Source organism: Suricata suricatta, chromosome 4, assembly GCF_006229205.1.
Source record: "Suricata suricatta isolate VVHF042 chromosome 4, meerkat_22Aug2017_6uvM2_HiC, whole genome shotgun sequence".
Taxonomy (NCBI): domain Eukaryota; kingdom Metazoa; phylum Chordata; class Mammalia; order Carnivora; family Herpestidae; genus Suricata; species Suricata suricatta.
The window spans coordinates 71646707-71661047 of NC_043703.1; positions in this window are offsets into that span (position 1 = coordinate 71646707).

A 14341-nucleotide genomic window follows, 5' to 3' on the forward strand; every position below is an offset into this window, starting at 1 on the left:
ACCTCCAGCATGCCCAAGTCCATGGTCTAGTCTCTACCCTCTGGAGTACAGGCTGGTCCCCTAGTAGGTACCCAGTAATTTTTGTTGAACGAATAAATGAATGAATGGATATAACTCCCATTTTCTTAGTTTACTGGATTCATAGTTGTGCCTTACAAAAATAGGAGAAATTCAATTTTTATACCAGGGTAATGAATTTCATGTACTTATTCACTTCTTATAAGGTTTTATATTTGCTTAATCCATGTCAGTTTTTTATATGTGAATTCCTGGGGCCTTCTCGGCCTTGCAAAATTTCAAAAAGCTTTTTTCTTTTTAACTTTTTAACATAAATGCTCAATTTCTAGAATGAAGGAGTACTGATTGAACACATGTGTCTGTGTAAGTCTATGGTGGACCTCAGGTACGCAGACTTGTACTAATCATAATCCAGAGTTCGAGATAAACTCATTATTACCCACTCCTGGCCTGCTTTACCAAATTAATCAATCAAATTTTAATAATGTAGCCATCATTCATGAATCTACCACCCAACATGAAGGTTATTACATGCTAATTTAATATATGAAATTGTTCCAGTCACGGATTGTAAGAGAATAGGAAAAAATGAAGGAACGAATATTGACTTTGTACTTTGTGTCAGACTCTATGCTGAATATCCTATGTGCGTTATTTGATCCTTGAAGTAGCTCTGAAAAGTAAGCATTATCCTTACTTTCAGATGAGAAAACTAGCTCAGCAAGATCATTTGTCCACGTTATCCCAGGAAGTACTAAAGCTAGAATTCAGAGCTAGGTTTTCCAGCTTCAAGGGTAGACTCTCTCTCTCTCTCTGTCAGCACCCTGCGCCTGTGAGAGGGCAGCAATACAAGGAAGATGGTTGATTTGGTGAGTCTGGGACCCAACCTGTCCTATGGTCAAAGCCTTGCTGGGAGTTAGGTATCTTAACTCCAAAAAGTCAGGAAGATTTTAAAAAGTGTTCTTTCATAAGGCGTGAATGTAACAGCACACAATATGTAAGAAATGAACATTTTAAAAGCACATGCATTTTAGAAATCTTTCATACTATAAATAATTCTTTGAAGAAGTATCGTCTATCTTGCATCATTCAAAAGCCTTTGGGGATATCTGCAAATGAAAATAAATAACACAAACCTCCTATTTTCAGTACCATAAAATTCAACAGCCAACAACCTGAATTTTCAAGCCACATTCGTTTCTTTTACATTGGCCATTAAAAGAGTTTGGCGCAACAAGAGAACAAAACAAAGCACATAAAAACTAAGTTATATTTATGAGATGTTGTTGACCCTCACTTAGTGTGGCAGCCTCACTGCACCCCAGACTGACTGCCGGCATCCATGGGGCTGGTGGAAGGGGTAACGGAACAGCTCTTTGGAAACTCCTCTGGTGTTCCCACCTGCGTGTGACTTTTCCTGTTACTTCCCTGCTCAACCCATCTTTTGGAGAATCTCTTGATCAATAGTCGATGTCTATAAAGTTCACAGGTTTTTCGCTGCATGATATTGCCTCTGGCAAATAATTTTTGCCTGTTCTTTTTGAGCTGTGCTCATCTGTTCGAATGGCATGAATTGGGTCACTGTAAGAGCATAAACTGAGGGTGTAGACTCTGAAATTCTCTGAGTTCGTATCCCCTCTATGAAATGGAGACGACAGTTTCCATTACAAACTGTTGTCGTGTCTATTTCATCTTCTCTAATCGGGAACCATTCCAGCTGATCTTTATCTTTCATGACACATTTGAAGAGTTCCCTGATTGGTAATGTTCACTTTAACCTTAAGTTCAGGGGGTGAAGCCACTGGAAATTCAACTATGTTCCCTTTTGTAATTAAGTATCTGGTGGGGAGATATCCAGAAAAGTGCAAATATACATCTTCCTCGACTTACAATGGGCCTTGTCCCAATAAACCCCTTGTACGTTGAAAATATTTAAGTGGAAAATCCATTTAATACATCTGACATACTGAATGTCCTAGCTTAGCCTGGCCCACGTTGAACATGCTCAGTACACTTAGATTGGCCTCTGGTTGGACAAAATGATCAAAAACAAGGCCTATTTTATGGCAAAGTACTGACCGTCTCATGTAATTGATTGAATACAGTACTGAAAGTGGAACACAGAACTCGGTCTGGGTACAGAGTGGTTGTAAGAATGTGGGTTGTTGATCCTCATGATCCATGGCTTACTGGGGGCTTTGAGTTGCCTCATCTCCCCAACCTCACAGAGAGGATCATTTGCATATCGCCAACCTGAGAAAGCATCCAAATTTAAACTTCAAAGTATGGTTTTTGCTGAATGCATATCACTTTTGCACCATTAAAGTAAAAAAAATTTGTGAGCCATTAATAAGTCAGAAATGGTTTGTGTCTTCTTCTCATGTGACTTTTGTCCATGGATTTCAGTGTCTGTTGATGATTCTTAACTGAAACAATTAACTGCCAAGTAGTGATTTTCTAATTACGGCATTCTTCCTAGTCCCCACATTTCCAAACAGAGTAGCATAAGTGTTTTTTCATCCAAGAGTTAGTCAATTATATTAATTCCTCCTGAATATATCTGAATACACCCGGCTCTACCAGCCTCTTAGACGCCATTGCACTTGTGAGTCAATTCATTCGTGGAAGGGATCCCTAAGCCCACCTCTTCCCAAGCCCAACCAAGGACATTCTCACCCAGTCTCCCACTTGTTTGATAGTGTTGTCGTTGTTTGGAGAAGGTGTGTTGTTGAGCGGAACTACCAAGTTAAAGGAAGACTCCAACCTCATTGAGACTAAGGCAAGTTTTATTCCTCCTGTAGTCCAAATATTAAACTCAGCCAAATAATGAAGTCATCACATAGAATAAACTCAAGAGAGTCAAAGAACTTATGAAAGGGACAGAACACAGGGCCTAGAGTTTCTCCCAATGAAAAAAAAATTGGGTATTTATATTGCAAAGTCAATGACTTAATTTTAATTAGTAAGTCATTAGGTTGATGCCATCAATACTTGTAAAAGATGGTTTCCTTTCTAATCTTGCACTGCTCTTTTCCTCTTCATTGCATGCAAAGAGGCAGTTACAAACACAATCTTGAAAAAAGTTATAAGCAAGGAAATAAAATCTACATTTTCTTGCATAAAAGGGTTTTAGAAAATGCGATTGTATTTTTGACACATTTTCATTCATATTCCAGACATTTCTCGTTCATTAAACAAATACTTTTAAAAAGGTCTTCAGTGAGAAGTGGCTAGTTAGTCTCCCCTATTTAAAATAGCCAGCCTCCTAAAGCTATTATTTAGCTGACCATGTAGTGAAGTCATTTGAATGATTACTGTAAAACAGGATTTAAGAGGAAAATAAATGAAAGGGGAAAAGTAATTTTGTGATCATTTCAAAGTTCTAAATACACAGGACCGGGTGCCATGACGCAATTATTTTCTCTTGCCTTTAGACACAGCAAAAGTGGATGGATTTCTTTGAAAAAGGAGCTCCTTCTAAATCAACAGTCAGTGGTCAAAGTAAACACCCAGTTGAAGATTATGTTTGAGAAACTGCTTACAAGGACTGTGAAGCATTAACAAAGCAAGGAGCAGAGAAATGCAGATGCTGTGGAAGGCAGGAAGGAGTCCTGTTCGTTGGGCCACCAATGGCTGGAACCCAGACTCTTCTGCAAGGCAGAGTCCCACACCATATCTATTTTGTGGCTCTCCTAAAAAATAATTATTAGGAGCTACTCTGAAGGGAAAAAATAAGTGATGTAATCAGTAATGAGCTTGCAGACAAACACACACAAAACAACGATTCTATTTGTTGGGAAAAGTGCAACCCCCTCCCGCTGCATTATTCCATTGACGGAAAAACATTTACATCTCCTTTGTTAACTAGTTTTCTGTAGAAATCTTATGATCACCAGACACCTCTATTTCTCTACTCTCTTAGAAGTGACTCTGAGTAGCCGGACCCATGTTTTTATTCCATGGCCAAAAAGAAAAAAAAAATCTTTTCCTGGTTTTTATTTTTTTTTAAATGTTAGTCTATCATACATCAAACCTGTCAAGCTTTTTCATTAAAGTTCATGGTTTTTAAGTTCATTGTAAATAGCTCAAATTGATTTTACAAAAGAGAAAAAAAAAGTCTTGCCCCGATGTTGGCCATTACAAACTGTAATAATATCCCTTGTCAAATGGGATTTCTCAAGTGGTTTTCTAAAGAGGGGGCAGAGAAAGCAGAGATTTAGCTGAATAAAAATATTTTGAGATTAAAACCCATGTTATACTTTGATTGTGGGCTGACTTGTTTTATGAAAAGTCTAGAACTGTTGCAAAATATTAAAAGAAAACCAGAGGCTATGTTTATCAAGAGGTTAGATTTCACAGTTTGAGAAACTTAAGAGATATTCTGCGGGAGAAAATCCCAATAATAAGAAAGAACTACTTACTTGCTGATAGCTCTGTAGACTTGTAGACTAAGGAATCTCTTGGATTTTCTTTCCCTAAGTAATGAAAAAGGTATCTTCTCGCTTTTAATCAAACAGGGTCATTGTAGCAGGAGGCAGGTCATTGCTCAGGGTTCAAATGGGGAAGCAGAACATGACAGGTGGTACAGAATAAGGGACTTTTGTAGGCATTCAACTTTCCACAGCTGTGAGAGTGAGTGGAGATGTAGGTGGAAAGCTCTATTTCTGGTGGTGGGCATGAACTTTCTGTAAGTCAGCAGGGCTGGAAGTAAGGAAGAAAGCCCAGATAGAGCAAGACAAACCAAAACCTGCAAGGATAAATCAGAACCCACAAGGATAAACTGGAACCCACACCTGTCTCTTATCACCTCCTACCTGTCTGGCATGGGTGACCAACTGAAGTTGGCATTCTTCTTTTTGAGGTGCCACGTGCCTGGCCTGGCCCTCGGAATTGTTGAGGAGATCTGGTTGGAGCGAGAGGGCCAACAAGGCATTGGCCCAGAAACTGTGTGCATGGGCTTCGACAGAGCCTGTTTGACAAATGCTGCTTTACTTTCACCTTTTAAGTCACAAATGCTCCTTATGGCCAACCCTAACCTAGAGCCATACAGGAGGGGAATTCTGCGAAACACAGCCCCAATTCAGCTAAGGTGACTCGTGGGAAGCCAGTCCACCATTTCCCTCCAATCTTGCCAGTCGCCTACTAGCTTTCTTCTCCTCCCCTACCCCGTCCCAACCCTGAGACGTTCCTGACATTGTTTCTGTGTTGGGCCTTGGAGAAGCAGCTTAATGTTGATACAAATGAGGAAATCATCTTGACATTCTTCTTGTAGTAACCTTATCACAAAGGGCCTCAAGTTTTAGAGACTTCTGTGGTTGAAAGGATACATGGTCAACCTTATGTTTATGCTTCCATTGTAAACATTTGAAAAGGCTTAAATTCAAACCCCAGACTAAATATTGAGTCCTGTGATGAAACTCTTCCAACTCCCCATGATCCCTCCCTCTTCTACACATGGAAACCTCTTTCCTGGCACTTGGCTTGTTTTGCCTTCTGTGCATGATTTCTGAGCTTTTTCCCTCAAATGTAGGGCACCAAGAACTGGAACCTTGTCTTACTCATTCTTGTTTCCCTCTCTTCACTCCTACCTCTATACCTGATATCATGCCTTTCCACAGCAGATGCTCAACAGATGTTTGCCTAGCCTCAGATTACTTAAATGTTGTAACTTACCTTTCTTGTTTTGGACTTTACTTTCATGTTGAGCCTTACTAAGCCAGATGAAGATTATCTCAAGCATGAGCGTATGGCTTCCTTTTGTGGGATTTCCATGTTTTCACAGATCATTCCAAGGATTTCTATCTTTATCTTGTACTGGGAATTTATTGTTTTAATGTTTGTGTATTTTGAGAAAGAGTGCAGGGGAAGGGCAGAGAGAGAGGAGAGAGAATCTCAAGCAGGCTCCACGTTGTCAGCTCTTGCCCTCAGCTAGTACCTCAAGCTCCACGTTGTCTATGTTGCTCTTGCCCTCGTCTAGAACCTCACCTATTCTAAGCTCTTTGCCTGGCCTAATGGTAATGTGAACTAGTCATTCCAACCATGAGGCTAACACCTTTCTCATTCTCCTTTTATGCTCTTTGGTTCGATGGCAAAAGAATCCCAAAATTTCACGGTGGCATTCTCATCTTCCAATTCAGTGGAACCATTGTTGCATTGGCTAGTGAAAGTAAGTACTCCCCTCCTCTTTCCTGCCCTTGGGAACTATGATCTGCAAACCAGCACAGCTCAAAGTTGCCAGGAAGCAAAAATTCTGTGAGGAGGCTGTAAGGAAGACGACGCAGTCTCGCTCCACCCTTGACTCCCAGATCTGGGCATGCAGGCTCTTGGGGATACAGCATCAGGTAATAGTCTCTGATTCTCAAAACATAAACTCAATCTGTAAAATAGAATCCCATGTTTTTAGGGCACTGTCACTCGACCAGCATCATACTTGAAGCCATAAGTTCCATGTATGCCTTTGAAAAAGATTTACCAACCAAACCAAAAAAACCCTTGTATGCGCTTTTGCCAAGCAACGGGGACTCTCCCTAGACTTTCAAGATAGGGCAAAGATTAATGTGTTTGTAGAAGCAACCAGGGAAAAGATAGATGCAGGAGAACCTGACCTTGGGGAAACTGATCTTAATATAAATCTCCAGTTTAACATATCTAAAACCTAGCTGTTAATTGCAATCTCAAACTCTTTTCTGTTCTAGTCTTCTGGATCTCAGTGAATGATACCATCACTCACTCAACTGCTTGATTTTCCTTTTTCCTTCACATCATATCTTATATCAGAAACTTTAGTTCTTCCAAATCACATTCTGTCCATATCCACTGTTATTGCAATGTCACACCTCTAACCTTCGATAACCTCTTTACCAGTCTCTCTGTTTCCCCTCTTTATCCTACAGTCCATTTTCCACTTGACAAAAGAGTAGACTTTTAATCTGTAAACAGCCCTTCAATGGTTTCTGTACTCCAGGAGTATAATAGAGTTTATTCCTTTGACAAAGCTTTGTGTGATCCACTCTCTGTCTGCCTGTGTCACCACACATCCACACTGTCCATCCTTGTGTTCCTCTAGCTTCCTCCATCCACACTGTTCATCTGTGTTCCTCCAACTCCCTCCATCCACACTGTCCAACCTGTGTTCCTCCAGGTCCCTCCATCCACACTGTCCAACCCGTGTTCCTCCAGCTCCCTCCATCCACACTGTCCATCTGTGTTCCTCCAACTCCCTCCATCCACACTGTCCAACCTGTGTTCTTCCAGGTCCTTCCATCCACACTGTCCAACCTGTGTTCTTCCAGGTCCCTTCATCCACACTGTCCATCCTGTGTTCCTCCAGCTCCCTCCATCCACACTGTCTGCCCCATGTTCCTCCAGCTCCCTCCATCCACACTGTCCAACCTGTGTTCTTCCAGGTCCCTCCATCCACACTGTCCAACCTGTGTTCCTCCAGCTCCCTCCATCCACACTGTCTGTCCCAAGTTCCTTCAGCTCTCTCCATCCACATTGTCCATCTGTGTTCCTCCAGCTCCCTCCATCCACACTGTCCATCCTGTGTTCCTCCAGCTCCCAAGCTATTTCCATTCTCAGGGTATTTTCCCTTGCTGTTACCTCTGCCTGGACCTCTTTTACTCCATATCTTCACTTGCTGGCTTCTTCTACACAATTGCATCTTAATGAAAATGCCACAAAGGTCTACCCTGATCACTCTTTCTAAAAATAACCCTTACACATCTCAGTGCTTTATCTTTTACTTGAATTTATTGCATTAAAAAACCCTACAATTATCTAACATTGTTCTTTATGTAATACTGATACCATCCTTTTTGGATACATGGTTTGCAAATATTTTTTTCCCTACTTTTTAGATTGTCTTTTCAACCCTTTAACAGGGTCTTTTGAAAAGTATAAGTTATCAGTTTTTATGAAGCCTAATTTGTCAATTTTTCATTTAATGGATTGTGCAGCAGTCTAATGCATTTATATGTAAGGGCTTAAGTATTACTACTTTTTGTTTTCTGTTTTGTTTTTCATTTCTCCTTGCTTCTTACTGCCTCCCTGTGGGTTGTTTGAATATTTTTAAAGTGGCATTTTTATTTATTTATAGTAGTTTTGCATAACATTTTTAGTAGTTGCTTTGGGAATTCCCTTATGTATACAAAATTTATCGAAGTCTGCTGATATCATCACCAGTTCCAGTGAAATGTCAAAACCTTACCTCCTTTACATCCTTTCATTTCCCCCCATTTATCATATAACTGTGGGTTTGTTTCAAATATTGCATACTCTTTCTTTCCTCTGAGTGTACTGGACCCAATGACATTTGCTTAGGATGGATGTGGAATATATTGTCTTCAGTTTTCTCAGAAGGAAATGTTAGTAGAGGGGGAAAAATGGCTTTCCCTCTATGCACAAATGCTATGGTGCAGGGATAAAACCTGTCTGTAATATATCTTTTGTCCTATTTCAACCATTAAGCCATTCAGCCAAAAAAAGCCATTCTTCAAGTACTTTGTTACCCCTACCATCTTTTTCCTCTCCTTCCAAAATTCTATTAATTAATTAATTAATTCCCTGAGGCTCTGTTCATTTTCTTCAGCATTTTCTCTTTATTGGGTTATTTATTGGGTGATTTGTATTGTCTGAGCTTCCACTTAGTTGATTCTTTCACTTGTTTCCTCCATTCTGCTGCACGGTCCATCAATTTTAATTTTTATGAAAATTAAAATGTTAATTTTTATAAAAAATAAAAAACTTAATTTTTTTGTTTAATATATTTTTCCATTTGGTTCTCATTTATATCTTCTATTTCTTTGTGGGCATGTTCTCTTTGTTTTGAGAATGTTTAAAATTGTTGACGCATTTTTATAATGATTGCTTTAAGATCTTTAAGGTGATTCTAATGTTTATGTTATCGTGATGTTGGCATCTATTGATTGTCTTTTTCATTCAGTTTGAGATCTTCCTCGTTCTTGGAATAGTGCGCATTTTTTTTAAATGTTTATTTATTCTGAGAAAGAGAGTGAGAGAGTGAGGAGTGGAGGGGCAGAGAGAGAGGGAGGGAGAGAATCCTAAGCAGGTTTTGTGCTGTTAGCAGAGCCCAAGTTGGGGCTTAAACTCACAAACCATGCGGTCATGACCTGAGCTGAAATCAGATGCTCAAGAGACTGAGCCACCCAGGCGCCCCTGAGCAAATTTTTATTGAAAATCAGCAATTAGTGATTTTATATTATGAAACTCTGGAACTTATTTAAGTCTCATGTCTTAGTTCTGACTAAGGAAACTTTCCCCTGAGGAAATGCTAGGGGGCATAGATATGTTCATTACCTTGGTTACCTTGGTTGTAGTGATGGTTTTATAGGTGTATACATAAGTAAAACTTACAAAGCTTTGCACTTTAAGTTTGTAAAGCTTGTTGTATGTCAAGTGCACCTCAATATACCTATTTAAAAATGTTATCAAGGGGAACCCCCTCCAATAAAAATGTTATTAGGGGAAAAAACTAAGGTGAAGTAATAGATACCAAGCTACTCCCTTTGATGTTTTCTGTATGCAAATTTTTCTAACAAAGTATTCTAAGGACTGAGATGCCAAGATTTTTCCTAAATAAGACTGTTACTGCTCATTAGAAAATTTTGTGTGACAATCAAAGTAGTACTATATATAGGTATTTACATTTTCTATAATTTTATATACATGGAAGCAAGAACTGTGTACCCTTTTTTGATCTGACGTCTTTGACTTTGCATGATATTTTGAGATTGATCTGCATTCAAGCATCCATGTGATTTGTGTTTTTACAGGAATCAATGTTGACTTATGTTAACTGCTGAGTAGTACTTCATTATAAAGATATAGCATAATTTGGTTATCTGCTCACCTCGTGATATACATTTGGGTTGTTTCCACTTTTTGATTCCTGCAAACAGCTGCTGGGAACATTAATGAATAGGTTTGGGTATGAACATACGACTTCATTTCTCTTGGGTAAAATACCCAGGTGTGGAATAACTGGATCGTATGGTTAGCGTATGTTTAACTTCTTAAGAACACATCAAACTGTTTTGCAGACTGGTCGTACAATTTTACAGCTACAATGTGTGGGAACTACAATTATGTATGCCACATCCTCACTAACACTTGGTATGGTCTATATTTTTAATTTTAGATTTTTTACTGTATTGATACCTAATTGTTTCACCTCAGACCTATTTGATGAAAAGATTCTTTCCCCACTGTATTTGTTTTTAATTTCTTTAGTGACTTTTGTTCACTCTGGTTTTTAAGATTTTCCTTTGTAGTTGCTTTAGGGCTTACCATATACATCTTAACAGAATCAACTTAGATTTTTACTCACTTAATTCCAGTGAGCTATAAAGCATTACTCCTATGTAGGTCTGTTTTTTCCCCCATTTTTGTGGCATTAAAATTTTTTTAAAATGTTTATTTATTTTTGAGACAGGGAGAGAGACAGAGTGTGAGTGGGAAAGGAGCAGAAAAAGAGGGAGAGACAGAATATGAAGAAGGCTCCAGGCTCTGAGCTGTCAGCACAGAGCCCAAGGCGGGGCTCGAACCCAAGAACCGTGAGATCATGACCTGAGGCGAAGTCAGACACTCAAGCGACTGAACCACCCAGGTGCCCCTGTGGCATTTTTATATGAATATTACATCCATGAATGTAACAATCCTATTATTACTTTATATATTTATGACTCTTAAAGAGCTGAGAGATGAAAGGAAAACAAGTGTATATTTATGTTTTTGTTATCTTAACATTCTTATGTACTATTTCTGGCTCTTCTCATGTGTTCTTATGGATTCAAGTTATCATCTAGAGGCATTTTTTAGTACAGTACAGTTTTATTTCCACCTAGCTTCTCTGTGCTATTATTGGCAAAATTATTACATTTCTATATGTTATGGTCCCAATAATACATTATATACGTATTGTTTTATTCAACTGCTTTTCAAATAAGTTAAGAGGAGACATGAGAAGAAATGCACTTTTCCTGCCTTCATAATTACATAAATTGCTTTTACCACTGTCCTTGGTTTTTTGTTTCTTTATGAAATTCGAATTACCATCTGGGCTGACTTACTTTCAGCCTGAGAAACTTCCTTTAGTACTTCTTGTAAGCTGAGTCTGTGAGCAACAGATTCCCTCAATTTTTGTTTATTTGGTAATGTCTTTATTTTGTGTTCATTTTTGAAAGATAGCTTTGACACATATAGGATCCTTGGTTAAGTTATTTTTTCTTTGCCCTTTGAATATGTTACCCCACTGCTTCCTGGCCTCTATTGCTTCTCATGAGGAGTAAGTTAATCTTACTGGGGTTTCTTATAAGTGATGAATTGTTTTTTCCTTACTATTTTCAAGATTTTCTCCTGTATTTGGCTTTCTGTATTTTCGCTATGTCCATTTATGGATCTCTTTGTGTTTATTACCCTGCTTGGAATTTGTTGAGCTCCTGAATGTGTAGGGTATTGTTTGTCAGTAAATTAGGAAAGTTTTCAGCCATTACTTCTATTAAATCTTACAGTCTCAAACCCACCAACTGTGAGATCATGACCTGAGCCAAAGTCAGACGCTTAACCGAATGAGGCACCCAGGCGCCCCAGCCATTATATCTTCAAATATTTTTTTCTTTTCCTTCTGGTATTTCTAGTACAGGTTTGCTGATCTGCTTAATGCTATCCCCCTTTCTCTGAGGCTTTACTCATTTTTCTTCATTCTTTTTCATTCTTTTTTCTCTCTGTTCTTTGGATTGCATAATCTCTATCAATCTATCTTGAAGTTTGTTTATATTTTCTTCTGCAAGACGTTGAGATCCTTTAGTAAAATTTTCACTTCAGTTATTATACTTTTCAACTCCAGAATTTTTGTTTGATTCCCTGGAAGTAATTTATTTCTTCATTGAGACCATTTGATGCGGCATTGTCAGCATACCTTCCTTTATTTTGTAAATCACAATTTCCACTGGCTCTTTGAACATACTTATAATAGCTACTTTGAAGTCTTTGTTAAATCCAGTATCTGGTGACTGTCAAGGGCAGTTTCTGTTGCCTGCTTCTATCCCAGTGTATGAGTCATATTGTCCTGTTTCTTTGTATGCCTCATATTTTTTTTGTTGGAAATGGGACATTTTAGATAATTTACAATAGCAATTATGGATTCTGATCACTCCCACCGTTGCCACTCAGAGCTGGTTATTGTTATTTGCTTGCTTATTTGTTTAGTGACTAGCTTTTACTTTAATGATGTCTATTTTTCACCACCACCACCGCCCCCCCCACCCCCCCCAGTGTTAAACTTTTGACATTGGTGTGCAGCCTGAGTGGTTTGCCAGGGCTCTCTTTAGCAGTCTCTTCCCCTGACCATACTCAGCTGTTAAGCTCCACAAATTATTGGATAATTGTTCTACTGTGTTCAACAGTGTTCTGGGATATAAATTGTTTCACAGACTAAACCAATCAAATTCCAGCTTCTTGGAAGCAATCGTTCCTGAAATCAGTATTTGATAAAATAAAAGGGCCACTCCCAGCTGTCTTTGTCCTGGGCTTCTTTCCTGCAAACTAGCAATCTTCAGTTTAGCCTGTATGTTCAACAAATCTACAGGGTTTATCCAATTTATTTTTCAACACAACATCCATCATTTTTGAGTGCACCTTAAGTCTTGAACTTCTCTATATTTTGTTGCAAATGAAGTTAGCCTCTTCCTTCCTTTCTGCCTTCCTTCCTTGCTTCCTTCCTTCCATTCGTCCTTCCTTCTTCTTTCATTCCTTCTGTTCATTTGTCCTTCTTTTCTTTTCTTTTTCCTTTCCTTTCCTTCTCTCCTTCTCTCCTTCCTTTCTTCTTTCTTTTTTTTCTCTTTCCTTTTCTTTTCAAGCTGGCTTCACACCCAGTGCAGAAGTGAATGTAAGACTTGAACTCATGATCTCAGCTCAGTTCAAGACCTGAGCTGAGATCAAGGGTTGAGGACTTAGTCAACTGAATCACACAGGCACCCCAAAATCAGTTTCTTTGGGAAGAGATTGGGAGCTATTCTACAGCCTGCTTCTTCCTCTAGGCAAAATTTCTGAATCAGGACTGTAGAGCTAGGGTGGGGACAATGGTGTACTTCTCTGAGTGACACTCCTGCGTTAGGAGCTGAGCATGAGGTAGAGGGGGGGCAGTAGCCTCAGATTTTCTTGGCTTGCCTGCTTGGCATAGAACCACAGCCTTATTGCAAGGGCAATCGGGAATCAGGAATTCTTAGTGGCAGTGTGCCCACGGTGGAGCCTCTGTCCCACCAGTGGGAACTAGGTGGGAGAAGGGAGCCCAACTGCTCAGGCAACTAGCTCAGAACTTAGTCTCAGTAACAGGTAGCTGGGACAGGCTGAAAAATGCTGCCGTTCTATTCCTCCTGGGAAAATGGCCCATTGGTTGGGAGCTTGGGGTAAAGTGAGCCTGGTGTTCTTATCTGCATCAGTCTGGAGTGGAGTTTCTATCTTTCTGACCTGGGAGGGAGGAGGAGGGGAGTGGTCTTGATTCAGAAACTAGGCTCTCACTAGTCTTAACAAATTTTTGTGGATTAAAAAAAATGTTTCTTTGTTGTTGTGCCCTTAGACCACTTCTAGAGACTTTAAATGATTATTTACTAAATAGTTTTCACTGAGGAAAACCTGCTAGCTTTTTAAAATACTTTTTTAAAGTTTTAATTTATTTATTTTCAGAGAGACAGAGACAGCATGAACTGGGGAGGGGCAGAGAGAGAGGGAGAGAATCCCAAGCAGGCTCTGTGATGTCAGTGTAGAGCATATCATGGGGCTTGAACCCATGAACTACAAGACCATGACCTGAGCTGAAACTGAAAGTTGGACGCTTAACCATCTGAGCCACCCAGATGCCCCTGGTTTTTTTTTTTTTTTAATTGGAATGGTATTAGATTTATATAATCCATTTTGGGAGAATGATATATTAAAAATATTGAATCTTCCAATTCATGAACATGGTATATATCTCCACTTATTTAGGTCTTTAATTTCTCTCAGCCATGTTTTGAATATTCCAGTGTACAGATCTTGCACATCTTTTATGAGATTTATCTGTCTCTTTTTTTGTGTATGTGTTATTTAAAGTTTTAAAAATTTTACTTCTGATTGTTCCTAGTATTAGGAATGTAATTAATTTTTGTATACTCATTTTATATCCCGCCTCCTTGCTAAACTTGCTTAAAGGTCCTGGTCGCTATTTATAGACACTATAGGGTTTTCTATATAGAAAAGCATCTCACTTAAAAATTAAGAAGGTTTTCATTCTTTTATTCTAATCTGAATGCTATTTATTTTTTCA